The sequence below is a fragment of the Monodelphis domestica genome, chromosome 1, assembly GCF_027887165.1.
Source record: "Monodelphis domestica isolate mMonDom1 chromosome 1, mMonDom1.pri, whole genome shotgun sequence".
NCBI lineage: Eukaryota > Metazoa > Chordata > Mammalia > Didelphimorphia > Didelphidae > Monodelphis > Monodelphis domestica.
In genome coordinates, this window is record NC_077227.1 from 372,057,225 (window position 1) to 372,084,104 (window position 26,880).

Consider the following 26,880-nt stretch of genomic DNA (forward strand, 5'->3'; position numbering starts at 1 on the left):
GCAAGGAGGGTTAAGTGACTTGCCAGGGTTTATAACAGCTGGTTAAGTGTCAGTGTCTGGATTTGAATTCAGGTCTCCCTGAATCCAGGCCTGGTGCTCTATCCATGTGCCATTTAGATGTCCTGATGAAAATAATACTACCATGAATTTATATAGTGCATTTATATTTACATTGGGATTTAACATACATTTTCTCTTGATCACTAACTTTTGTGATTTTTTTTTTAAACAACACTCTGTATGGATAGGTAGGTTTCTTTGAGGATCCATTAGAGTATTATGTGTTATGCCCAACTTATGCATGAGAAGTCGCTTTTAACAACCAGTAAGATACACTTGCCCAAAGTTTCTTCTAAGTAGTTAGTATTTCTCATATCTGTTTTTGTTCAGATTTTTCTTCATATCACTTTGTTTCTAACAGCTGTAGAAACAAAGAATTCTTCAGCCTTTTCTTGGGTTTTATCATTCTAATTGGGAGAATCAATTTCTCTTGTCAATGCAATATTTCTCTGTCTGTTTTGTCAATTGTTTCTGTATTGAATTGCCTTTCCACTTGATTTTTCTGGTCCCTTTTCTTTTGAAAATTTTCTTTAGTTCTATACCTCCTTCTCATCCTACCCACAGAATATTTCAGCTCTTAGAAATAAGTCCTTGCCTGCATTTATGCCATATCCACTCTCAAAAGCAACAATGATCATGACAATGACAATAATTTTTTTTTTGGTTATAGGCTTTAGATCTTTATTTTCTTTTGCACTGATGTCACCTACATATTTTCTCATGGCCATATTCATTTCCACTAAGTGTTGCTGGTATTCTAAGTGGCCTATTCTGCCCTTACTTCTCAGTACATCCTGTGGTCCCCTATCAGCTTCTTTAGTGATTTCATTCTTCAATTTTTATATGATCGTATCAGAACTCTTGCTACCAGGTATAATAGCCAAAGAATTATAACTTATGTGCTCTTTTCTGCTTTCTGCACATGATTATTAGTGGGTCCTGGAGGAAGCTGCATCCTTTACCAGCCAGACGTTTCCACGGCTACATGTGTCTATGTGCTATATGTGAGCATATATTTTTTTAATTTTTAAATGACTGCTTTAATTTATAGGAAATCTGTTTTAAAATAAGATTCAGACATAGAAAATTACTGTACTTATGGAACTGGTCTTGGCTAACCACAAGGAGAAATTCTGTAACAAATCACTTCCCCTCCTGGTTCATTTTAGACTGTCATATTTTACAAATATTAATTCAAAAAGTTATGTACCATAGATACCATACAGTTCATTATAAAGCTTATAATTAGCAATATAATTAATTTTACATGAAATCCTGAGTATTTCCAGACCTGTTATTTTCCATTTGTAATAATTTTCAGAAGTGAAAGTGCCCTTTCTTGCCCATCTCTTCATGTTCAAGAACATTTTAACTCTCCCTCTTAAATGTTCATTATTTTATAATTTTAATTTGAATACATACTTGTCCTGAGAGAAAGGGGGGAAATAGAGGAAACAAAAGAAATGAAGATTTATAGCTGTAAGTGTCATGCAGATTTCTGCCTCGAGTTTCGCAAAGCATGATAAAACATTTCTTGGATGATATCTTTAAACAGTGGAGAAAGTCATGATTAAGAAAAGTCTGAATAAACCCTTTAGAATAAAAGGAGTCTTGAGAACTGATATAAGAAACCTAATGAGCCAGGAGTTTACTTAACTTTATGGCAGTCTTAATGATGAAGATAAAGACACAATTCCATAGTACTTCTAGGTGCCCTCTGAAGATAAAGTTCTCAGTAATCTTAGCTAAAATTAGCTAGCTAGTTAAGATTATGACATAAGTGTGATCTTCACTTTCATAAGTCAATTCTCCACACAAAATGAACTAAAGGAAAGAGGCAGTAATTTTAAGTCAATACCCAAAATTATTTGTCCCTCCAGCAAATGACTCCCAAAGCGATGCTTTCCCACTCGGGCCATGATCTTTAAGGGTCTACAGAATATTTCCATTAATATGTCCCAGTGTGAGTTCAAATTCAGTATGTCTAAAACAAGATTTCTGTTTTTCCTTTCTAACCCAGCTCTTTGTCTGGCCTTGCTAAAATCTATATTCATTTGACTTCCTAATCACACTCATAGTTTTTCTAGTCTAGACTGTCTTTCATCAAGGCTCCAATTCCACAGCTACCACCATATATCTCAACAGATCAGCTTTATTGGCAAGATTTGAACTTCAGTCAGTCAATAATCATTAAATGCCTACTATGTGCTCGACACTAAAAGCCTGGAGGATACAAAGAAAGCAAAGGACAATCTCTGCTCTCAAAGATCTCATAATAGAATGGGAGAAGATACCCCATAAAAGGAATCTGCAAAGAGTAGGGGAGAAGGGAAGGTATTCAGTGAGGGTGGCACTATGAAGACCTTCCAGCTGGATGGGAAAATCTGAGGTTTCTTCCCTGGAAGTCCTCCTTAAATAGAAGATTGATGCAGAGTTCTTTGGTGTTCACTCTCTAGTCTGAGGGAGGGAGGGACACAAAGAAGCAAGAAGTACTAAGGAGATGTGAGGTCCAGAGCTGATGTAATCTTGTAAAAAGATGAATTTCTGGAGGCAATGATAAAATAGAGGTAAGCAGGAAAGTGAGGTTGTCCTCCTTCTTCCCTTTCAACTTCTCTCTTTTCCTTCATTTCCCCAATAGACAGAATAGAATGTCATTTCCCTTTCTTTGTATCCTCAGCACTTAGCATAGGACCTGGCATATGGTAGGCACTTAATAAATATTTATTGATTTACTAATCTATTCAATCATTCCAAACAGCTTAAGAGGATGGGATGACCCTCCAGCTAACCTAGACTAACCTTTCTCCCATTTATGCCTTTTAGTCCACTTGTTCTTATCTTTTCCAGAACCTTGCTCCATTGATTATCTCCATACTTTTTTACTATCTTCCCCTTGTTAATAGACGTCTCTATTTCAAAACATGAGAATTCTCCCATTACTAAAACAAATAAATTGTTTTTCTTAATCCTGTGACTCTCCAAAACTATCATGCCATTTCTCATCTACCCATCACAACCAAACTTTTAATGATAGTAATCTATGCCTGCTGCTTCTAACTCCTTACTACTAATTCTTTTCCCAACTCTTTCCATCTGCTTTCAATCCTTAATATTTCATTGCATCTCTGTTGCATTTAACACCAGTAATCAACCCTTCATCATCACTTTACACGAGAATGATTTGTATTGTGACCTTACTCTTTAAAAAAAAGCAGAGATGACATTTATTCTTATATCACCTTTATTTCATATATATGCACATTTGCAGGTATGTATTATAGATATATCATCTATGTATTTATATGTGTGCATATATACATATATAATCTATGATATATATGTGCATGCTATTCTCATTACATACGCCACTATCCTTAAATATCTTCCCTCTCTGTATCCAGCAAACTCTCATAAATACTAAAAGAAGAAAGAGAAAAAAGCAGCTCAGCAAAACTAACCAACATTATCAACCAAATCTAACAATAAATTTATGCAAACTTTTATATCCATAATCTCCTACCTCTTCAAAGAGAGCAAGAAGATCTATTTTCCCAAGGATCTAGCTTTGTCAATATAATCGCATAGCGTTCATCTAGGATTCAGTATTATTTATCCTTTCCATTTACATGGTTATAATTGTGCCTATTATTTTCCTGGTTCTGTTTACTTCAGTCTGCATCAGTTCATATGTCTTTCTAGGCTTCTCTGAATGCATCATTTCTTACAATGCAGTAATATTATGTGCATATGTGTGTGTATATACATATATATATTAGTATTTATAGTTTTTCCATTTTTGATGACCTTAAAATCATAGACCTAAAAGAGAAATCTCTGAGTCTATGGACATTAGTCATTTTTAAACATAATTTCTGATTACTTTCCATAATGTTTGAACAAATGAGTCCTTTTGTGCTGTTGTTTTTCAGTTGTTTTGGGAATGTCCATCTTATCCATGATTTCATTTGAGATTTTCTTAGCAAAGATACTAGTGTAGTTTGCCATTTCCTTGTCCCACTTTTTTATAGATGAGGAAACTGAGGCAAATAGGGTTAAATGACTTGCCCAGAGTCACACAGTTAATAAGTATTTGTGGCCAGATTTCAATTTAACTTTCCCTAACCAGGCCCAACAATCTATTTCCTGATCACGTACTATAACAATAATAAAAAACAATATAAATAATAATATATGTTATGCTTTAAGGTTTACATGGTGCTTTATATAAATTACCTTACTGATCCTACCAATAACCCAGAGGTAAGTATTATTATTATCTCCAATTTACTAGTGAAGAAACTGAGATACAGAGATGTTAAGTGACTTGCCCAAAATCAAACAGCTAATGTCTGAGACAAGATTTGAACTCAGATTTTTCTGGCATTAAGGCTAACCCTAGGCATATTGTACCATGCATTACCTACTCTTGTAATATCTATTGTTCATGTCTTCCCAAAGCCAACACAGACTACTTCATTTTCTTTTCATCTTTGCCAATTTTCTGACTGTGAAATGGAGCTTTGAAGTTATGTTTTGAATATTCATTTATCTTATCTTAATATTAATAATTTGGTGCAATTTTTCATATGGCTATTAATAGTTTACGATTCTATTTTTTGAGAACTGCTTATTCATAGTCTTTAACCACTTATCTACTAGGAGATGGATCTTAAAGTAATATATTTCTATAAATTCTACATGCAGCTTGGATATCATATTTTTTGTGTATTTTTTAATTTTAATTTTTCCATGGTTACATGATTCATGCTGTCTCCCTTCCTTCTTCCCTCCCCCATCCTGCAGTTGACAAACAAATCCACTTGGTTACACATGTATTATCACTCAAAACCTGTTTCCATATTATTCATTTTTGTAATACTCTTTTAAAAACAAAATATTTTCTTCAACAATTCTTTCTTTAGCTGTGGATAGCATTCTTTCTCACACATCTCTGAAAATTGTTCTGGATTATTTCATTGCTATTAGTAACAAAGTCTATTACATTTGATCATCCCACAATGTTTCAGTTAGTGTGTATAAAGTTCTCTTGGTTCTGCTTATTTCACTCTGCATCAGTTTATGTAGTCCTTTCCAGTTCTTATAGAAATTAATCAGTTCATCATCATTCCTTACAGCACAATGGTATTCCATCACCATCATATACCACAATTTGTTCAGCCATTCCCCATATTTTTGGATATCAGATTCTTAACAGACATTTGAAACACTTTTCTAATCAACTGCTTCCCTTATTATAGATGCATTGGTATTGTCTGTTCAAAAACCTCAACTTCAGGCTAACTGATTAGTCTCTTTGGGCCAAACTTCTTTATGACTTTCCTATAATCAAATGGGAAGTTCTTAAGTATGTAACTAAGTTACGTACCTTCTCAGGTTTGTAATACATTGAGTTATTGAGTTCAATAATTTTTATTCCTAACCTTAGGCAATGCAGTACTCTTTTCCTACTTATATATAATGCTAAATAATTTTTATTATTATGGTTTATAGTATAATTTGAGGTCAAGAACTATTCCCCTTGATTTCTAATTTTTTATGTTCTTTGAGATGAATTTTACTATCTAGCTCTAAAAAGTATTCCCTTGATTTTAAAATTATTATTTTTATTAACATGCATATATATTTATGTTCCTCCTTCCTTCTCCATTAAAAAAAAGCAAAACAAACCAAAAAAGCCTTTGTAATGAATATGTGTATTCAATAAAATAAATTTGCACAGGATTGAGAGAGAGATAATATGTCTCAATGTGCGTCCTAAGTTCAGTCCATCATCTCTTTATGAGAAGATAAGTAATTTTCATCACCAATCCATTGGAATTGTGATTGGTCATTGTGTTGATTTAACTTCTTGTGACTTTCAAAGTTTCTTGTTTTTATAATATCATTTTTGGGACAAAGGTCATTCTTGCTTTTCCCACTTCACTACTATATCAGTTTATATAAGCTTTGCCAGTTTTCTCTTAAATTGTCCCCTTCATTATTTATTATTGTATAATATTCTATTACATTCCTATAATATATTTTTTCATCCACTTTCCAATTGATGTGCATCCTCTTGGTTTTCAGTTTTGTTTTGCGGAAATAGATGAAGTAACAATATCACTGAGTCAAAATTTACTAACTTTTGGAGTCAATTCCAAACTGCTTTACAGAATGTTCAAACCAATTTATACTACATTAAAGATACATTAACATACCTATTTGAGTAGCACTCCAAGGATTTGTCATTTTCCTTTTTTTGTCTACTGTGCCAGTCTAATAGGTTTGAGACAGAATTTCAGTCACTTTAATTTACATTTCTCTAATGATGAGTAAAGCAAGTAAAAGAATGGTACAGTGTATAGATAACTGAGCTCAAAAACAGGAAGATCTTGCTTCAAGGCTCCCTTAAATAGTCTAGGCAACTCGTTAAGATCATTAGTAAGTTGCAGATGTAATTCCCTTATCGAAGAGTTCCTTATACCAATGAAATAACATATCAGTCCTTTTCCTTGCCCTATTCTTTATTTCTTTAAAGAATATTTTGTAATGTGTCTTTAGTTTCCTATGGTAGACCGACTTCAGGGTATTTTATATGTATCTTGCACAGAATATCCATTCCTATTATTTCCTTTTAGATTTTGTTATAGCTTTATAGAAATAAGGTTGACTTTTATATCTTTCTCCTTTTCTAAAACTACTGTCTCAGCTAATTTCTTTGCTGATTCTCTCAGGTTCTCTAAGTAAAATATCATGATAGTGAATTAGGCTAGTTATTTTTCATTGCCTAAATTCATGCCTTTGATTTTGTTCTCTTTCTCTTTTTTTTACTCAAGTTTCTAGCATTTCTAGAGTTGTGTCAAAATGACATAGAGGAAAGTGAGCATCTTTATTTTGTTTCTCTGTTTCTTGGGAAATCTTCTAGTGTTTCCCAATGGAAACTAATGCTAGCTTTTAAAAAGGTATATACTTTTTGTTATATTAAAAATGACTGCTATGTTTTTGGTTTGCAGAGGTTTTAATAAAAATGAAAGTTATACTTGGTCAAAGGCTTCTTCTACATGTATTGGTAGAATCACATGTCTTAAAGTGTTTTTTGTGATTTAATTATTTTCCTAGTATTGAAACATGATTACATATCTAGCATAAATCCAACTTCATCCTAGTAAATATATATATATATATATATATATATATATACATATATGTTTACACACAGACACATATATCTTTAGTATTCTGTGAAGGTTTAATTCATTTTTTTTTGTATTAATAATCATTAACTTCATTGAGAAAACTGTCTTCTCTAGACATTGTACTATCTAAAAAATAATCATGGACATTTTTGTGTGGTGCCTGGAATGGCCTCACCTAATTTCTATCTATCTAAATCTTGCTCGTTCTTCAAAAGCTGTCTTAAATGCAAACTTTTCCATGAAGGATTCATTGATCACCCTTACTAGAGATGCTTTTTTCCCTCATCTGAGTTCTTCTGGCTTTTTGATTGCACAATCATCACTTACCTCAAACTGCCTTGAATTATACTTACTATTCTTATATTTCTTCTTTCCCCTGAAAGCTTGTAAACTTCTAAATGATAGGTTTTATGTCTTACACAATACTTTGCCCATTATAGTTAATTAATATTGATTGAATACATATATGAACAAATAAATGAATGAATGAATGAATATGCTAAAGATAAAAATGAACTCATATATAAAAGAAAGATCAAGTAGGTGACAGTGGATAGAGTGCAGGGTCTAGAATCAATAATATTCAGATTAAAATTGACCTCAGACAATTACTAGCTGTGTGAATCTGGACAAGTCACTTAACCCTATTTTCTTCAGTTTGACTAGAAAATGAGCTATAGAAGGAAATAGCAAACCACTTCATATCTTTGCCAAGGAAATTCTAGACAGAGTCATGAAGAGTTGGACATGACTGAGATAACTAGACAACAAAACAATGTCAAAGAAAGGCCAAGTAAATCCTGGAAAATGTTCATATAGAGATGATGGATTGGGGGGCCAGTAAATAGGTCATTAGACCTGGATATAAGTTCAAATCTATCCACGAATAGTTATGAATTTTGTGACCCTGAACAATTCACATAACCTCTTTTTCAGTTTCCATCTTATCTGTAAAATGGGGTTAATAATAGTATCTACCTCGCTTAGGTGTGAGGATTAAATGAAATAAAATCACCAAAACACTTTACAAACCTTAAAGTGTTATATAACTGGTAATTATTGTTGTTATTGTTATTATTGTCATTGAAAGATTTCTAAAGAGCATGCGATATTGGCTTATAATCCCTGCTGCTACAGGTGAATGAAGCAGATAAATTATTTGATCTCATAAATTCTGAGCCACAGTAGGACTAGAGATGATCAAGTATGTAAACAAGGTTTCAGCAACAAAATGGTGAGTCCCCTGGAACAGTACAGTTACTAGGCTGTCAGGAAAAAAAGCAAACTGGCTGAGGTCAGAAATAGAGCAGGTTCAAATCCCACTCCCCAGGAATGGGATCAGGCCCATGAAAAGTAAGGTATTCTTTCATCCTGGGCAAGATAGGGAAATCCAGTCTCAAAAACAAAAGTGTGAAATATATTAATAATAGATACTACAAACTTTTCTATCAATTAAATTTCAAACTATACTACTTGGCTCAGAGCCTTTTGGGTAATTGGGTAGAACACTGGGCCTGGAGTAAAGAAGGCTCATCTTCCTGAGTTCAAATCTGATGTCAGACACTTCCTAGCTATGTGACCTTGGGCAAATCACTTAACCCTGTTTGCCTCAGTTCCTCATCTATAAAATGAGCTGGAGAAGGAAATGACAAACCACTTCAGTATCTTTGCCATCTTTGCCGAGGAAATCTCAGAGAGGGTCACAAAAAATCAGACATGACTGAAACAATTGAACAACCACAATAACAACAGAATATCTACCTCAAACCCATCAATTCCAGTATGCCTTCCTTTGAAACAGTACCAGGGTATTCTCCATGACCTTAAAATGAAGTTTAATATGTTGTCAGTGGCAGTTAACACTTGAGATGCTTCTAGGAAAAGTTTTGCTAGATATGACAGACTCCAATTTTAATTAACTTTAGCTGGGACTGCTTATAGCTCTGAGTGAGAGGAGACACAAAAAGGCCCATTAACTCCAAAGTATCATTCCAGTGTTTTGCCTTTGTGTGCCCTCAAGACAGTATGTTTTTCCCTGCTGTTCTTTGATTTCTTTTTTTTCCAGGTTTAAAAAAATGTATTAGGAAAAAGCAGTTTGTCTAAAATTAGCTCTGTAACCATTTTACCCTTGTCTTCAAGCATAATAAATTTGTGTTGAACTGGTATAGAACCCTGAGGTAAATTCTAGTTTCAAAGTTGAAAATGTTCCACGGAGCAATCGCAGCAAGATTGCTGTTGGTGAACTGTGGTCAGTTACTGTTTGCCTTTATTTGCAACTTATGTTCCTAAGCCAGTTTTGTCTTCAGAGCAGTAGGACATGCTGTCAACATTGGCCCGGCTATTCCAGTGCCATATGCTCACCTGACTGTGACTTGAGCTTTTAATATTGAATGAAAACTGGTCACATTACTACACATATGTTTTTGTGCAACTGGCATTTAAAATTATTTTTTACTATGTCCATGACTTTGGACTTGGAAGTAATGCTTCAATGACTGAGACATTTAACAGCTTCCTGAACAGACCTTTCTGTATTCTGTGCTATGCTAAAGAACTCCTTTCATCTTGAAAGTTTTATCATGTACAAGGCTATTAACATTATGAGGATAGGTTGAAGCATGAATAAATCCTGAGACTTACTGATGATGTCATTATGCTGGTCAATAAAATACATAGAAGCAAGAGTTTCTCATGCTACCAGGATCAGCTAACTAAATCAGGATACACGAGCAATTAACTCTTTAATTAAGATGAATGAGTGACATTAGCCCTCCTTAAACTCTGCTCGTCAGCATTTACAAATAGAAAAAGACGGATGTCTCCTTCCCAAGAAATGTAGGTTTTATTTTTCATTCCTCGACAGTGTCTCATTCTTCCCACTTTGTAAACAAATCCACTAAAATACAGGGATAAGAATAGCTATTTTTAACAGATCCATTCAGTAAGTGGCATTTCTTATCATTTAAAGGTCCCACATTTGAATTGATGTTCTTCACCCAGCCATCTTTATCTTCATTATAACTAAATAGCTTTGGTTTTCCCCAATTTTCTCCTTTCACATGAGGAAGGCTCTTGCCAAAATTCCACAGCAAAGTGAATATCTTAATGCAAATGAATGACCTAATGAATTTGGGAGCAGAATTTCATTGTACAAAGAGTATAAAACTTGGTCAGAAGACTTGCTTTCTAGTCCTGGTTTTAATATTGACTTCAGTAAGTCATTCAATATCTCAAGGCTCAGTTTTCCTCATTAGTAAAATGAAGGAGGTTGGAGTAGTTTATCTTTAAGGTCCCTTCCCGTTTGACAATTCTATGATTGCATTATTGTATTTTAAGAAAAAATTCAAGTAGCCTTAGGGCTCACAATCCATTCTTCACATTTGAAATGGTAGACTTCAGACAAAACATAAGTAATATTCACATCCATTTACAAAGTGTTAGGATTTTTAAAATTAAACTAACAAAAATGTATCCAAATTACCAATACATATCATGATCATAGAAAATCAACATTTGAACATATTTAACAGATTTGAGACTTCCAGAAAGAAAAAAATTCCCTTTTAAGGCAAAAAAAAAATCTTGTAAAGTGAAAAATTACAACCAGGAAAATCCATTTTGCAAGTTTCTTCTAAAAGAAAATATTCCTATATCTGAAAAAGTCATCTTCCTCTTCTTCCTTTGCTGTCATGTAACTCTTAATGCTATTGTGTAACATTGTAGAAGGAAAAAAAATCCTTTAAAACAGTGCCTATCCTCAAAAAGCTTATATTGTACTGGCCTTGGGGTAGGTGAGGTGGGTGTGGGTAATAATAAGTAAACAAATCATAAAAAATAATATGTACAAACAAGCCCACTAATAGAATCTTACCACACATTTAATATATCACAAATAACTAATTTTCAAGGAATTATCACACAACAAAATAAACCTAACATGAAAACCCTGCTGAACGTAATTTAGTTATTCTTTAGCAATTTTGAAAACACTATAATAATGATTTCTTATCATTTATGTAGTATATTAGAAAAAACAAAATATTAGCCAGTGAATTGATACCTAAGTTGTATTTCTAGCTCTTCCACTAACTTATTATTATAGATATACCAAACAGTTCTGCAGATGATAGAAAATGTCATAAAATATTCCATCCAATAATCTTTATTTTTAATTTTCTCTTTGATCACCATGAACTTGATAAGCATTAACAAACATGAACATTTTCACATTCAAAGACTGACTATATGTGAAATTGTGAATTTCCATCACATAAAGATTTTAAAATACATATATTTCAAATTTAACATAGTAATTCCAACACTTTTGTTTGTCTCCTTCATTTTCTTTTGCACTCTTATTTGTATTTTTAAATGATTCACCGATGCTCCTTTCTTTTTTGATGATTATCATTAACCCTATTTCTTTTCAAAACCTTCCTATTCAATAAGAAATTAATAAACTTAAAAAATTCTGCCTCTCTTCCACCCCTCTGAAGGCAGACAATATGATTGATATAGGTTGAACATATATTATCATATAATATATATTTTCCTGGTTGTCATGTTTTGAAACAAGACACATTGCTTATACTAGAGAAAAATTAATGGAGAAAATAAATTAAAGTATGGTAGGTTTCAGTCTGCATTCAAACGTCAACTGTTCCTTTTGTAGCAATAGATATCCTTTTTCATCATGAGTCCTTTGGAGTTATCCTTGATCCTTGCTTTGTTGACAGTAGTTGTCATTCCCAGTTGATCATCATATTATTGTTGTTGCTGTAATCAACATTGTCCTGGTTCCACTCACTTCATCACTTCACTTAAGTCTTTTCAGGGTTTTTTGTGATCATCTTGTTTGTAGTTTCTTATAGCACAGCATTTCATTATAATCTTAAGTCACAAGCCATTCCCCAATTGATTGACATCTCTTCCATTTCCAGTTCTTTGCCACAACAAAAAGAGCTGCTATATTTTAGAACATATAGTTTCTTTTCCTTTGAGTACCTTAGGACATAATCCTAATAATTATATTGCTGGGCCAAAAGGTATTCAAAATTTTATGGCTCTTTGCTATATTGCTTTTCAAAATAGTTGGATCGATTAACAGATCTACCAACAATGTACTGGTATTCCTATTTTTCCATGTCTCCTTCACCATTTGAAATTTTGCCCTTCTATCATTTTAGCCAATCTGATAAGTGTGAGACTATATCTAAGAGTTGTTTTGATTTACATTTCCCTAATCAATAATGATTTAGAGCATTCATTAATATTTATATATACCTTTAATTTATTTATCTGAAAACTATCTAATAATCTTTTCAAGACATTTGAGAGGGTGGGGTGAGGAAAGATCCCAAGATACAAGACCCTATGAGTGAGAACTCCAGTGTACTACACATGGACATTATTAAGGAGGCAATGCTATGTCAAGAAAATAGGCTAAGGCCAGATTTTGAAGGAACTTACCCTAAATGTGGCTGTTGTATGAAAGAAGCTCGCCATATGGTAGCCTCCTATTTGACTAATTATGTTTGTTAACTAGATGCCAAGCTCAGTACCTGCACTGCTGGAAGAATGTAAAGTGCTGCCAACACCCACTAAATTTCAGTGCCCTGGAGCAAAGCCCCTGGCATCCCACCCTAATCACTGCTACCTTACTGCATGATCTTGGATTTTGTCTCTATGGTACTTATTTTCCTCATCGATAAAATGAAAGGGTTGGAATAGATGATCTCTGGTCCAAACAGAGCTCTTTTTCTTTAGAGCAACCTTCAAGTCTTGTAAAGGAAAATATAGATGTTGAATCAGGGTCTGGCCAATGAACGTTCTTCAAGACTCATATCAGTTCAAGGAATCCGTACAGAAAGAAAGTTCAATTCTTGATTTTATCCTTCAGGATTGGATTAGTTGCATTTATACTTTTCAGGAACACCAGAATCACTGTGAACTTCTAACAGAGGCAGATAGGTGACGTGAGAATGAGAGAGAATGCTGGGCTTGCCTCAGTCACTTATCCTGGGAAATATACTTAATTCTCCTCAGTATCAGTTTCCTCATCTGTCAAATGAGGGAATTGGACTCAATCGTTTCTATGGTCCCTTCCAGTTCTAAATCTCTAATGCAATGGCTAGGACTTGAAAATCTCTGGAATGTCCCAGCACCCAGGATACTTTAGATAAGAGATATCTTTTTTGAATGTAATAAAGCAATATATTTTTTCTAATAATGCTATGTGACTATGAGTTTAAGATTACTACAATCTAAAGAATCGAGGTTGAGGAGCAAAGAAGAGTGTAGATACATATTGTGAATGTGAAAAGTTTTTGACAAAGAATTGTGAAGGAAAATAGTGTAAAAGATGCCAACTGAAATATATACAATGGGGGGGGGGGAATGAAAGGTAGATTGAAAGAATAGCAAAAAGCAAAATAATAGAATGCCCATGAGATGTCCTCAAGAGTCTGGGTTACAGGTAATAAAAATCAATTTATTGACTGGGCTAGACCCTGGCTTTTGCATTCTTGCATCTTGGTCCCCAAGTCCTGCAAAAACTCTCTCTCTCTCATGTCTCTATCACAGCTAGTAATAACTAATACATTCACTGGTCCCAGATCTCTTGGTGAGCAAAGACAATTCATTCACAGTCTTGAATCATTTAAATTCAGTTCTGAAAGTGCATTATTCAGTCCTCTCCTAGACAACCCAAAACATCTCTCATTGGGGGATACCTAATGAGGAGGTGGGCTAATATTTTCCAGTCCCTCCCTGATTCTCCCTTATTATGACTGGGGAAAGTCACATGCCTAATCACAAGATTCCAATATCCTTACCCATGACATGGAGAAATCAGGTTAGTCCTGACCAAGGTTGATTTTCATCTATTCAATTTAATGGAAAAAAGGCAAGGATGTTGCCTTGTGCCCCCAGACATACTTGGCCAAAACTTGTTTTTGTTTACTAGACAGGATGAAGCTTATAGTCTCAATCTTAATTTGGTAGAAGCTGCTCTGGGGTAGGGAATGTGAAGGCATTCCTAGGATTGTCAGAATAAAGTAATGAGGGAAAAGTCTGGAAAAATACAATGTTAAAGAGCAGGATTAGAAATCAAAATGGTATAGTATTAAGAATAAATCTTGCCCTATTCTGATGGAGAGCCCTATATGTTAAGTTCATGGTCAAGAGTCCTATTGGAAGGGCAAATATGCATGGGTTATTTTCTATATCACTGTGGATTATCTGACTAGATAACAGAACCATGAAAAATTTTCCCAACAGTATTTGTCAAATAGTGAGTTCTTGTCTCAAAAGCTGGGATCTTTGGGTTTATCAAACACTGGATTGCTGGGGTCATTTACCCCTAGTCTATTCCATTGATCCATCCTTCTATTTCTTAGCCAGTACCAGATTATTTTGATGATTATCACTTTATAGTACAGTTTAAAATCTGGTACTGCTAGGCCACCATCCTTCACATTTTTTTCATTAATTCCCTTTATATTTTTTACCTTTTGTTCTTCCAGATGAATTTCATTATTATTTTTTCTAGTTGTATAAAATAGTTGTATGGTAGTTTGATATGTATAGCACTGAATAAGTAAATCAATTCAGGTAGGGTTATAATTATTATATTAGCTCAGTCTACTCATGAGCAATTAATGTTTTTTCAATTAATTATATCTATTTTATTTGTTTGGAAAGTCTGTAACTTTGTACAGTTTCTGCATTTGTCTTGGCAAATAGATTTACAAAATTTTTATATTGTTTAGAATGATTTTAAATGGTGTTTCTCTTTCTAACTCTTACTACTGATTTTTGTTGGAAATATGTAAAAAGCTGATGATTTATGTGGTTTTATTTTGTATCATGCAACTTTGCTAGTAATTATTTATTTCAACTAGGTTTTTAGTTTTTTAGTTGATTTTCAAGACTTTCTAAGTATACCATCATATCATCCACAAAGAGTAATAGTTTACTATCATTATTGTCTCTTTAATTCCTTCAATTTATTTTTCTTCTCTAATTGCTAAAACTAGCATTTCTAGTACAATATTAAATAATAGTGATGGTAATGAGCATCCTTGCTTCACTCATGATCTTATTTGGAAGACTTCCCTATTGCATATGATACTTGCAGATGGTTTTAAGTAAATAATGCTTATTATTTTAAGGTAAGGACCTTTTATTCCTACGCTTTCTAGTGTTTTCATTAGGAATGGGTGTTGTATTTTGTCAAAGGCTTTTTCTGCCTCTATTAAGATAATCATGTGATTCCTGTTAGTTTCATTATTCATATGATCAATTATGCTGATGATTTTCTTAATATTACACTAGCCTTTCATTTCTGATATAAATCTCATCTGATCATAGTAAATAATATTTGTGATATATTGTTATAGTCTCTGTTAGTATTTTATTTAAGATTTTTGCATCAATGTACATTAAGGAAATTGGTCTGTAATTTTCTTTCTCTGTTTTTGGCCTTTCTGGCTTAGGTATCAGCACCATATTGTATTTGTGTCATCAAAATAATTTGGTAGGTCTCCTTTTTTGCTTATTTTGCCAAATAGTTTGTATTATATTGGGATTAATTGTTTTTTAAATATTTATAGAATTCACTTGTGAATCCATCTGGCCCTGGGGATTTTTTCTTAGGAAGTTGATGGCTTGTTCAATTTCTTTTGCTGAGATAGGTTACTTAAGTATCCTATTTCCTCTTTTGCTAATCTAGGCAATTTATATTTTTGTAAATATTCATCCATTTCACCTAGGCTATTAGATTTATTGTCATATAATTGAGTGAAATTGCTCCTAATACTTGTTTTAATTTCCTCTTCATTACAGTAAAATCACCCTTTTCATTTTTTGATACTGGTAATTTGATTCTCTTCTTTTTAAAATAAAATTAACTAATATTCTATTTTATTAGGATTTTTAAAATAAAACCAGCTCCTAATATGATTTATTAGTTCAACAGGTTTTTTTTTTACTTTCAATTTTATCCATTTTTCCTTTGATTTTTAGGATTTCCAATTTAGTCTTTAACTGGGGATTTTTAATTTGTTCTTTTTCTAGTTTTTTAGGTACATGCCCAACTCATTGATCTACTTTTCCTCTATTTTATTGATATATGCACTGAGGGTTATAAATTTTCCCCTGAGTAATGTTTTGGTTGTATCCAATAAATTTTGATATGTTGTCTCCTCATTGTCCTTCTTTTTAATGAAATTAGTGATTGTTTCTATGATTTGTTCTTTGACCCACCAGTTTTGAAGAAATAGATTATTTAATTTCTAATTAATCTTTAATTTGCCTCTCCATGAACCCTTATTGATTATAATTTTTATTACATTATTGTCTGAAAATTTTGCATTTATATTTCCACTTTTCTGCATTTGGTTGTGAAGTTTTTCTACCCTATTACATGGTCAATCTTTGTATATATATACTATGTGTTGTTGAAAAGAAGGTACATTTCTTTTTATTCCTACTTAATTTTCTCCAGATATGTAGTAAATTTAACTTTTCTAAAATTTCATTCACTTCCCTTACTTCTTTCTTATTCATTTTTTAGTTAGATTAATCTAGTTCTGGTAGGGGGAGGTTGAGGTCCCCAATGAGATAGTTTCCCTATCTGTTTCCTCCTTAAGCTCCTGTAGTTTCTCCTTTAAAAGTCTGGATGCTATACCATTTGGTACATATATGTTCAATACTGATAGTTCTTCATTATCTATACTATCTTTTATCAAAATTTAATTACCTTCCTTATCTCTTTTATTCACATTTATTTTTGAGTTAGCTTTGCTGGCATCATGGTTACTATTCCTGCTTTTTTTTTTTTGTCTCAGTTGAAGGTCAATAGATTCTGCTTTAGCCTCTTACCTTTTTTCTGTGTGTATCTACCTGCTTCGAATGTGTTTCTTGTAAACAACATATAGAAGGATTCTGGTATTTAATCTTCTCTGCTATCTGCTTCCATTTCATATGTGAGTTCATCCCATTTACATTCACAGTTATGATTTCTATCTGTGTATTGTCCTACATTTTGATTTCCTATTTTAATCCTTCCCTTTCTCCTTTCACTCTTTAACCTCCACACCAGTGTTTTGCTTTTAGTCATACTCCTCGTTTCCCCTCCATTATATTACTCCTCTTCCCATCACCACCCTTCTTATTCCCCTCCTACTTCTCCATAGGGTCTTCTAATCAGCCCCTGCCACTAACTCCTCTTATATTACTCCCTCCCCACCACCTCTTTCTTCTTCCCTTTCTACTTTTCTATAGGGTAAGATAGGATTCTATACACCAATAAATCGGGTTGTTCATTCTTCTCTGAGCCAATTCCAATGAGAGTAAGGTTTATGTATTACCCATCACCACCCACATCATCCCTTCCACTATAATAGTATTCCCCCATGCCTCTTTATGAGGTATATTTTACCCCATTTTACTTCTCTATTCCCATTTCTCTTAATACAATCCTCTTTTTCACCCCTAGTTATTTTTTATATTATCCTAAAGTGCTTACTACCACATCCTCTGTCTATGTATACTTCTTCTTTTTTTAAACCCTTACCTTCTGTCTTGGAGCCAATAGCCAATACTATGTATTGGCTCCAAGGCAGAAGAGTGGTAAGGGCTAGGCAATGAGTGTCAAGTGACTTGCCCAGGGTCACACAGCTGGGAAGTGTCTGAGGCCAGATTTGAACCTAGGACCTCCCATCTCTAGACCAGGCTCTCAATACACTGAGCTACCCAGCTGTTCCCCTAAATATATTTCTAAGTACTTGATAATGATAAAAAAATTTTAAGAGTAACAGATATCATCTTTTCATATAGGAATATAAACAATTTAACCTTACTGAAGCTGTTAATTTTTTTCTCTTTCTTATTTACCTTTTAATGCTTCTCCTGAATTTTGTATTGGGTCATCAAATTTTCCATGTAAATGTTTTTTCTTCAGGAATGGTTGTAAATTGTTAAATTTTATTGTGGTTTGACACAATATTTTAAATTGGTGGTCCCCATGGATTTAATTACTAAATATCAAAATGAATTACTGAAGTAAAATGTAATTTATGGTAGTTTATTTATAATAGAGGGAGGATATTGAGGAAGAGAGAAAAGGGGGGAGAGAGAGAGAAAGCTCCGGCTTCCTCTGAGACAGGTAAAAATTCTAAACCCCAGCCAGGGGAAGGAGTCTTAAGGTGATGAGCCTTTCTAGGAATTTCACATCTACAGAAAGGGCAAGGAACTAAGTCAGTCTTTACACTCACCAAGGTGATCATCTAAAATGAAAGCAGTCTGAAGTCTCCTGCACAAGCTCCTCCAGGGGTCTAGTTCCACAGCTAAGTGTCTTCACTCCCAAGTCTGAGTGTCTGTATTCCAGTCTCTCCTCAAGTGTCTCTCTTCACTCCAACTTCAAATGTCTTCTACCAGTCCAACTCTGAATGACTGAATGATCTTGATCTATTGATTCATCTCTTGTGCTTATGTTTCCTCTATTTAAAGATCTTTTTCTCTTGTGTCACCTCCCCTAAATTTTGTGTCTCCCAATCAGAGCAGACACTCCTCTTCAGGACTGCTCACTCAATGTATGAAATGGGTGTTCATACCTTTTTTAGTTAGTTATACTTTTTGTGGTTAGTTAACACTTTTTTTGGTTAGTTCACCTTTTGTAGTTAGTTAATATCTTTTTGTAGTTAAAATGGGTAGATCTACTTTAAATACTGAGTTAACACTTTGGGGATTAAAATCTCAAAATAGAAAGGGGAATACAATTCAATCTTCCCAATAAAGGAAGATCTAAATATCTTCATTGTTATAATCAGGAGGTAGCTAAATCCAATCCTCACAAAAACTTCCTTTTTATTAAATGACCATACTTTATCCTGAAAGAATATAGTCAGTTTTGATGGGTAGGTGATTGTTAGTTGTAAAGCCAGTTCCCTTGCCTTTTGTAATATAATATTTCAAGCCTCCTGGTCCTTTAATGTGGAAGCTGTCAGATTCTGTGTAATCCTAACTAGGGCTCCACATATTTGATTTGTTTCTTTCTGGCAGTTTGCAGTATTTTCTCCTTGGAATGGGAGTGCTTAAACTTGACTATAACATTCCTAGGAGTTGTAATTTGAAGATTTATTGCAGGAGGTAATCTGTGGATTCATACATTTTCTAATTTACCCTCTTGTTCAAGAATACCAGGGAAGTTTTCTGGGATTATTTCTTGTAATATGATATCTAGACTTTTTTGTGGTCATTCCTTTCAGGTAGCCCAATAATTCTTAAATGGTCTTTCCTGGATCTATTTTCCAGGTCAATTGTTTTTTTTTAATGAGATATCTCAGATTCTCTCCTATTTTTCAATTCTTTTTACTTTGTTTTATTGTTTCTTGATGTCTCATTAAGTCATTAACTTCTATTTGTCCAATTCTCATTTTTAAAGACTGAATTTCTTCCATAACATTTTGAACTTCCTTTTCCATTTTCATGACATTTTGCTTTTTAAATGGCTATTTTCTTTTTTGTATTACTTTCATTTCTTTTCTCAATTTTTCTTTGACCTGCCTTATTTGATTTTTTTAATCCTTTTTTGAAATCTTCTAGTGTGAGACAAATTGTCATTTTTCTTTGAAGTTTTGAATGTGGTTGCTCAAATATAACCACCTCCTGTTGGTTCTGTTCTTTGCCCTTTGTACTCATAGAAATTTCTGAGAGTTAAGTAATTCTTTTGCTATTTGATCATTTTACCAGCCTTTTTTTGCCAGTGGTCTGGGAACTCTGAAAACCATTTGCTGATTCTGCCTCTTCTACTGCTGACTTGAAGGGTTGGACACTGTGAGCTATTTTGCTCTCAGGCTAGGTCTTCCTTGTAATAGCATAGACTTGAAAGGGCCTAGTGCTATGGACTTCCAGCCTCATTGTAAGGTGATGCCAGGGCCTAGGACTTCAAAGGGAGCATTTTGAAGTGCTCTGTTGTTGGCGTAGCCCTTCCCAGTCAATGGAACTTGATGCAGTAGGTTGGGTTGGGGGATGGTTGGCTAGCATTCCTTTGGGTGCAGTTTTGTTTGTTGTTCTCCTTTATCTCATGAGAATCAACTCTCTCTGCCTTTCAAGTTGTGTCCAGTCAGAGAGCCCCCTCATTCTGTCTTGCTGTTGGTTTTGGACTCCTATTGTTTTGAGGTACTTGTTTAAAATTGGTTTGGAAGGATTGTCAGAACAGTTTCGGCTTTCACTGCTACTAAGCCACCATCTTAGCTCCATCCTTCACCCTTGATCATTTCTGTCAGTAGCTACAACTATAATATGGTATTGGTAGGGGGGGCTAAAAATAGATAAAAATATATTTGAAAATGTCATAGAACAAAAATGTTTAGAAGTTGCCAAACATATTATAGAAAATATTATCTAAAATATATTTGTAACAATGAAAAAAATGAACCAAGCAATGTTGATTTGGAAACATGGAAGGAGGCTACAATTAAATGATCTAAATCATCTATTCTGTCCTGGTCCTTAAAAGCCTATATTCAGAAATCCTACAAAACATATTGTGATATTCAAAGTCTATATAAAATGAACATATACATCTCCAAATTCTATATTAATCTAGAAATAAATCAATGTTATTTCCCTGGAGGTCTATTTTGTTTTTACATGTTAGGCTTTAACCAAGTGACTCATTCACTACATGACCCTTTTGGGAATGAAACAAATATGCTCTATGTGACATTTCTCGATAGTCTCTGAGAATTGCTTCCATCCTATTTATGAGCATATTTAAAGTTTTCAAAGAAATCTTAATGAATTTGGAATTTTTAAATTAAAACCTTTTTATTCCTCAAATGAAAGATGTGAATTTGAAATGTCCTTAATTTTACTGCAAAAAATTCCTTTTGAGGAAGAAAAAAATTATATTCATCCATATGCCATTTAATGTGGAACTGAGAAAATTATTTTTGGGTACCTTGAATGTGGAGATATGAAATGTAAGAAGACAGGAAAAGGTAGTGGAATAGCCTTTAATTTGGGAGTTTCTACGAACTTATATTTGATGCCAGAGGGAAGTGTAGGAACTTAAAGACAATAAGAAGAACATTCCAGGCTCTTGGGTAGATGTGATGCCCTGGGGCTTTATAGATCCATCTTCTTTACACCTCTTCATTCAACTTTCCTCTCATACTGTGAGTAATTTCCTTGATTTAAAAAATCCCAGAATCAATTCAAGTCACATTTAGAATTTGATTCTACAGTATACAATACTCCACCTTTCAAGGAATCTGTTTTCAGTCTTACTTATTGAGTTTAAGAACTGTACCCCATATGCTGGTTGTTACCATTATATTACTAGGATGCATTAAAAAAATAATTGACTACAATGTGTCAGATTTGCAGAAGAACCCCCCACCCCCCTTTTGGTAGCATGAATGGGAGCTTTTATATTCTGCTCAAATGGGTTTGAAATTTGGGGAATAATTTTTTTTTATTTTACCTGAGGAAATGTATAAAGTGAAAAACAGTTTTGCCAGATGCTAAATACTCATTTTTGAGTAGACACTGTTAACAAAAACACCTTATAAAAAAGTTTACAATGCAGACTGTTACCCACTGTGAATTCAGCTAAAACTGACAGAATCAGTTCACATAACATGATAGGTTAGATAGGTGGAAAGATCCCAGTTGCCAACTAACCTATCCTGCAAAGTGCCTTTTATTTCTGATTCTGATTAAAGTCTCATTAAAACCCTAACAAAAACTATCCTAAAAATTATAGTCCAGTTGCTCAAATTTAATTGCATAATCAGAAATTATATTGAAATTTATTGAAATTGTAGTTGGAGGTAATTTTGTATTGTGAAATTTGGAAGACTTTTCCTCAGAAGGGAGGGAATGTGTAAGAAAGTTTTTAAATACAAACTTCATTTTATTGCCTTTATTTTTTCCTTTTCTTCTGGCCTTTTTCCTGGCCCTTTCTCTGATGATGGTCAGAAAGATAGAATTTCCAAGGTCTAGGTGGGCTAGAGAGTGTCACAAACTACATGAGTAGGATAGTAAGAATAAATCTTTAAGTAGATATTTGAGAAATGAAGAGTGAAGTTTTCATTATAGTATTAACATCTTAGCACATATCCACTCTTTTCTAGCTTTATGACCTTGAATAAGATTAGTTAGGCTTTGCCTCAAGTTCCTCATCTATAAAATAGAGGAGTAGAGCTAAATAGTCTCTCTGTTCCTTTCCAATTCCAAATCTATTATCTCTATAAGATGAATATATGATTTAAAACCTGATCAAATTGGAGGAACTGACTAGAGGCCTTATTACTCATTTGAAAGCAAGAAAAACTAGCTTTCTTGGCCCAGGACAATAGGAGATATAAACATCAAAGGGAAAAATAGATAGCATGATTGGGCATTTCCATTGTTAAAGACGGGATAAAAGACACAGTGCCCTGTTATATCTTACATTGATACTAGGACAAAATGAGGCATTGATATGTTAACTAAAATAGGTTTACTTAGATATAGCACAAAATAGGTATCAGCAAGAATATGGCAATGCATTGTTTTGGTAGAAGCAATCTCTCTAGGCAGATTTAAAAGGGCAGGTTGTGGAAACTCCCCTGATCTTAGGAAATCCACCAAGTTTGAAAAGCCTGGACTCCAAGTGGGTGGCATTTTAGGTAACCAATAAGTCATGCCAATATGGCTAAGGCTAATAGAAAGCTATATCATGGGAGAGAAAAGGGCCAATCAAATCCAAGGAACAAATTTTTTACCTTTTAGGGAAAGCTAGTTTAACCCTTGTGAAAAGAAGTGAGATAAAATAGAGTGGGAAATCTCTAGTAGATATTGGTCTTATCACTGGGAATTCTCTTTGGTGGCCCTTGTGTTTCTAAATAAACAGAAAAAAATAAAAAGTGCATCCACAATTCTCTTCTCCCTTTCCCAGAGGCCAAACATGTCTGAATAGTTTGAATATCATGTGTGTGCCAGGGCATAAAGTTATACTTGAAACATTAAATATGATTCTTATAATTAGGTTATCCACACATTATGATGTGAGCCTCCTGTTCCAAAATGCCTTTCTCAACTAAACACCACAGCCCCTGGCATTGTACCAGTGGATATGTTTCTTTTGGTTGATCATTTGAACAAGTAAAAGCAATTTATTGTTGTTTATATTCAGTCATGCTGACTCTTTGTGATTCCATTTGGGCTTTTCTAGACAGAGACACTGGAATGGCTTGCCATTTTCTTCTCCAGCTCATTTTATAGATGAGGAAACTGAGGCAAACAGGGTTAAGTGAGTGGCCCAGCATCATATATCTAGTGTCTCAGGCGAGATGAGATGTAAATTCCAGTCATCCTCTTTCTACTGTCAGTGCTCTAGCCACAGCTCCACCTAGCAGCTTCTGAGAAATATGTTAAGCAATTCAGTCTTTCATACTCTTTTTGTTTGTTTCTCTGAGATTGGTTCTCTTTATTTGGTTCAAGCTTGAAGTACAATATCTCTCACCAACCTGATCCCACCACTGATTGGCACAACAGCTTTGGCCTTCTCTGTTTCTACATTAGCCAGCTCCCAAGCATATATGTGTGGGCAGCATTGCACCTCCCTCACCCCTTCCTGCTCCTGAGGACTTATTATACTATTGATGAATTTCCTGTGGACATCTAATCAGCTTAGCCCACTGTGACTTGCTTAAAACTCCTGAATTCAAGACATTCACCAGCAGATGGATTACCTTTATAGGTAATGATTTACAGGTGGATTACCATTACATATATGCCCTACTATACCGGGGCAGTCATCCATACTTTAGTTTGAATTAAGTTTATCAGTTGATTTCTCATTAAAATGTAAGGTCCTTTTTAATAAGGATTGTTTCGTTGATTGTTCTATATCCCCACTGATTAGCACAATGCCTGGCATATGGTAAGGGCTTAACAAATGCTTGTTGAGGTAAGAGAGGTGGCTTTGATTAACTGACAGTGGAGACAGGTTGAATTCCATTGGGGAAAAAATGTACATTAGGTCAATATAAATAGGATTTTGAAATAAAATATGTTAATAGTCTTATCTCAGACTTTAGTTTTTCAAGTAGCCATGATGTTTTTTAGTACAGGTATTTTCTTGACCAATACAAGTTATAAATCCTCTTTGCCACAACAGGCTAGTTTCATAAATTGCTCAGAATATCAACAAGAACACAACAATAGCAAAGCAGAATTATTACCTGGTGATCAGCCTCCTGGAGATGAGTCTTTCCAAACTTAGCAGAAGTGCTCCTCTAATGACTGTCCCTTGCTCAATTTATACTTGAAGGTTTTCCAGGTTAGTAGAAATAATCAAACTTGCCTTGAGTTGGCATGGAATTGACAGGGTCATCTTCACAAGTTAGGAAGGAATAGGACTTCAATTGAAACTAGAGGAGTATACTAATATTATTATAGGAAATTATGTTTGTTTGTTTACATTGTAGACTCAATATTGTGTATTGGTTCCAAAACAGAAGAGTGGTAAGGGCTTAAGTGACTGGTCTAGGGTCATGTAGCTAGGAAGTATCTGGCCATATTTGACCCCAGAATCCCCATTTCTAGGCCTGGCTTTCAATCCACTGAGTCACTTAGTCATTCCTAATCTTTTTTTTTTTTTTATGTGAAAACAAGATTTTAGGGAACTCCTTTTACTTAGCCATATCATCACACTTCAGACTCCTACTCTTACCTAGGCAAGTTATTTATCTCCATTTGCCTTACTTTCTCATCTGTAAAATGATGAGGAAGGAGATGGCAAACCATTTTGGGATCTTTTTATTTATTTATTTAAATTTATTTTTATTATTTTTATTAAACCCTTACCTTCTGTCTTTGAATCAGTATGTGTACTAGTTCTAAGGCAGGAAAGAAGCAAGGGTGAGGCAGTGGAGGTTAAGTGACTTGCCCAGTGTCACCCAGGTAGGAAGTGTCTGAGGCCATATTTGAACCCAGGACCTCCCTCTCTCAATCCACTCAATCCAGCTGCCCCATTTCAGGATCTTTACCAAGAAAGCTCCAAATGGAGTCATGAGTCTCATCTGTCCAACTGACCTTCTAAAGCAGAGGTTTGACTTGCCTTATATCACCTCTCTATTCAGTAAATTCCAGTGACTCCCTATCACCTTCAGGATCAAATATAAAATTCTCTGGGTGGCTTTTAAAATCTTTCATCATGTGGCCTATTTTGTCTTCCTTTCTAGACTTTTTATACCTTATTCCTCTCCATTTCTCTGAGATATGGTGACACTGGTTTCCTCATTGTTCCTTGTACTCAATAAGATCTCACCACTCAGAGCAATTTCACTGCTTTTTTTTTTCCATTGGAATGCTTTCCTGACTCACTTCCACCTCCTGATTTTTCTTTCTTCCTTCAAGTCTCAGCTAAGAGGTCTTTTTTAGATTTCCTTTATCTTAGTCCCTTCCCTTCTTTCTGAGACTACCCACAATTTATCCTGTATATATATATATATATACACACATATTTATAGTTTGTATTTAGAAGTTTGCATGTTGTATCCCTTATTATTCACCGGGCTCCTTGAGATCAGTTAATATTTTTCATTTCTAATATCTCTTGTATTTAGCATAGTTGAAGATCTATCATCTATCTGTCTGTATGGCTATTTTTCTGTCTATCTATCTAAACTCTCCTAGAATGCACTCTCTCCTCCATCTGTTTTTCAGAATTCTTCTATTCCTCAAAAGCTCAGCTCAGGTATGATATTCTTCATGTCTCCTTTTCTGATCCTACCAGTTCTTACTATTGTTTCTCTCCTCAGATATTTCTAGAGCATTTTTCATGATCTCTCCTTGAATCATATAATTCTTTATGTCATATCATATATATCTATATATATGCCATATCCTTACCCCTACACACAGGAGAATGTAAGCTCTTTACAGGCAAGGACTGTATCATTTTGCTCTTAGATTTACCAGTAGTAATTAGCAAAACTCCTTGAAAAATATGGACACCTAATCAATATTTGTTGTTGAAAGAATAAATAACTTTTTACTTCCTTGAATTGAGAGAAGAAAATTGCCAGGGAGAAAGCCTCCATGTTTAAATGTCTTGTAATGTTCTTGCAAACTCTGAAATCAACATTTCACTAGGAGTGATAGGGGAAAATGTCAATTTATCCCTCCTTTACTCCTGCTGTCCAATTCATGACAGTTTTACCAAAACAATCTTGTTGGCAGGAATGTGGTTGGCGTGATTACACAGGCATCTATAACCTCCCAACAGCAGCAACCTTTCTCAGTAGTTCCTGCTTCTGTCCTACTCTTCCTATGGTACCGTACAGGCAGCTAAAATTAGGAAAGGTTCTGAGAGGTCTATAAGCATTTTAGTTGATTCCAACCGAGAAGCTCAAGATTTATTTTTCTCATTCACTTTTAATTTAATTGGTTTCTGGAAAGAATTAAGCAACATGACTAAGGAGAAGCTCAAAACTTCTATTAAAATGTGCCTTTGGGGTGCATGAGGTATGTCTGTAAAGTAGTGAGACTAATTTCTGTAGGCAACTTGCAGAGTTAGTCTCATTGCTTTATAGTTACACCTTGTCTACCCACCCCCATGTTGCTC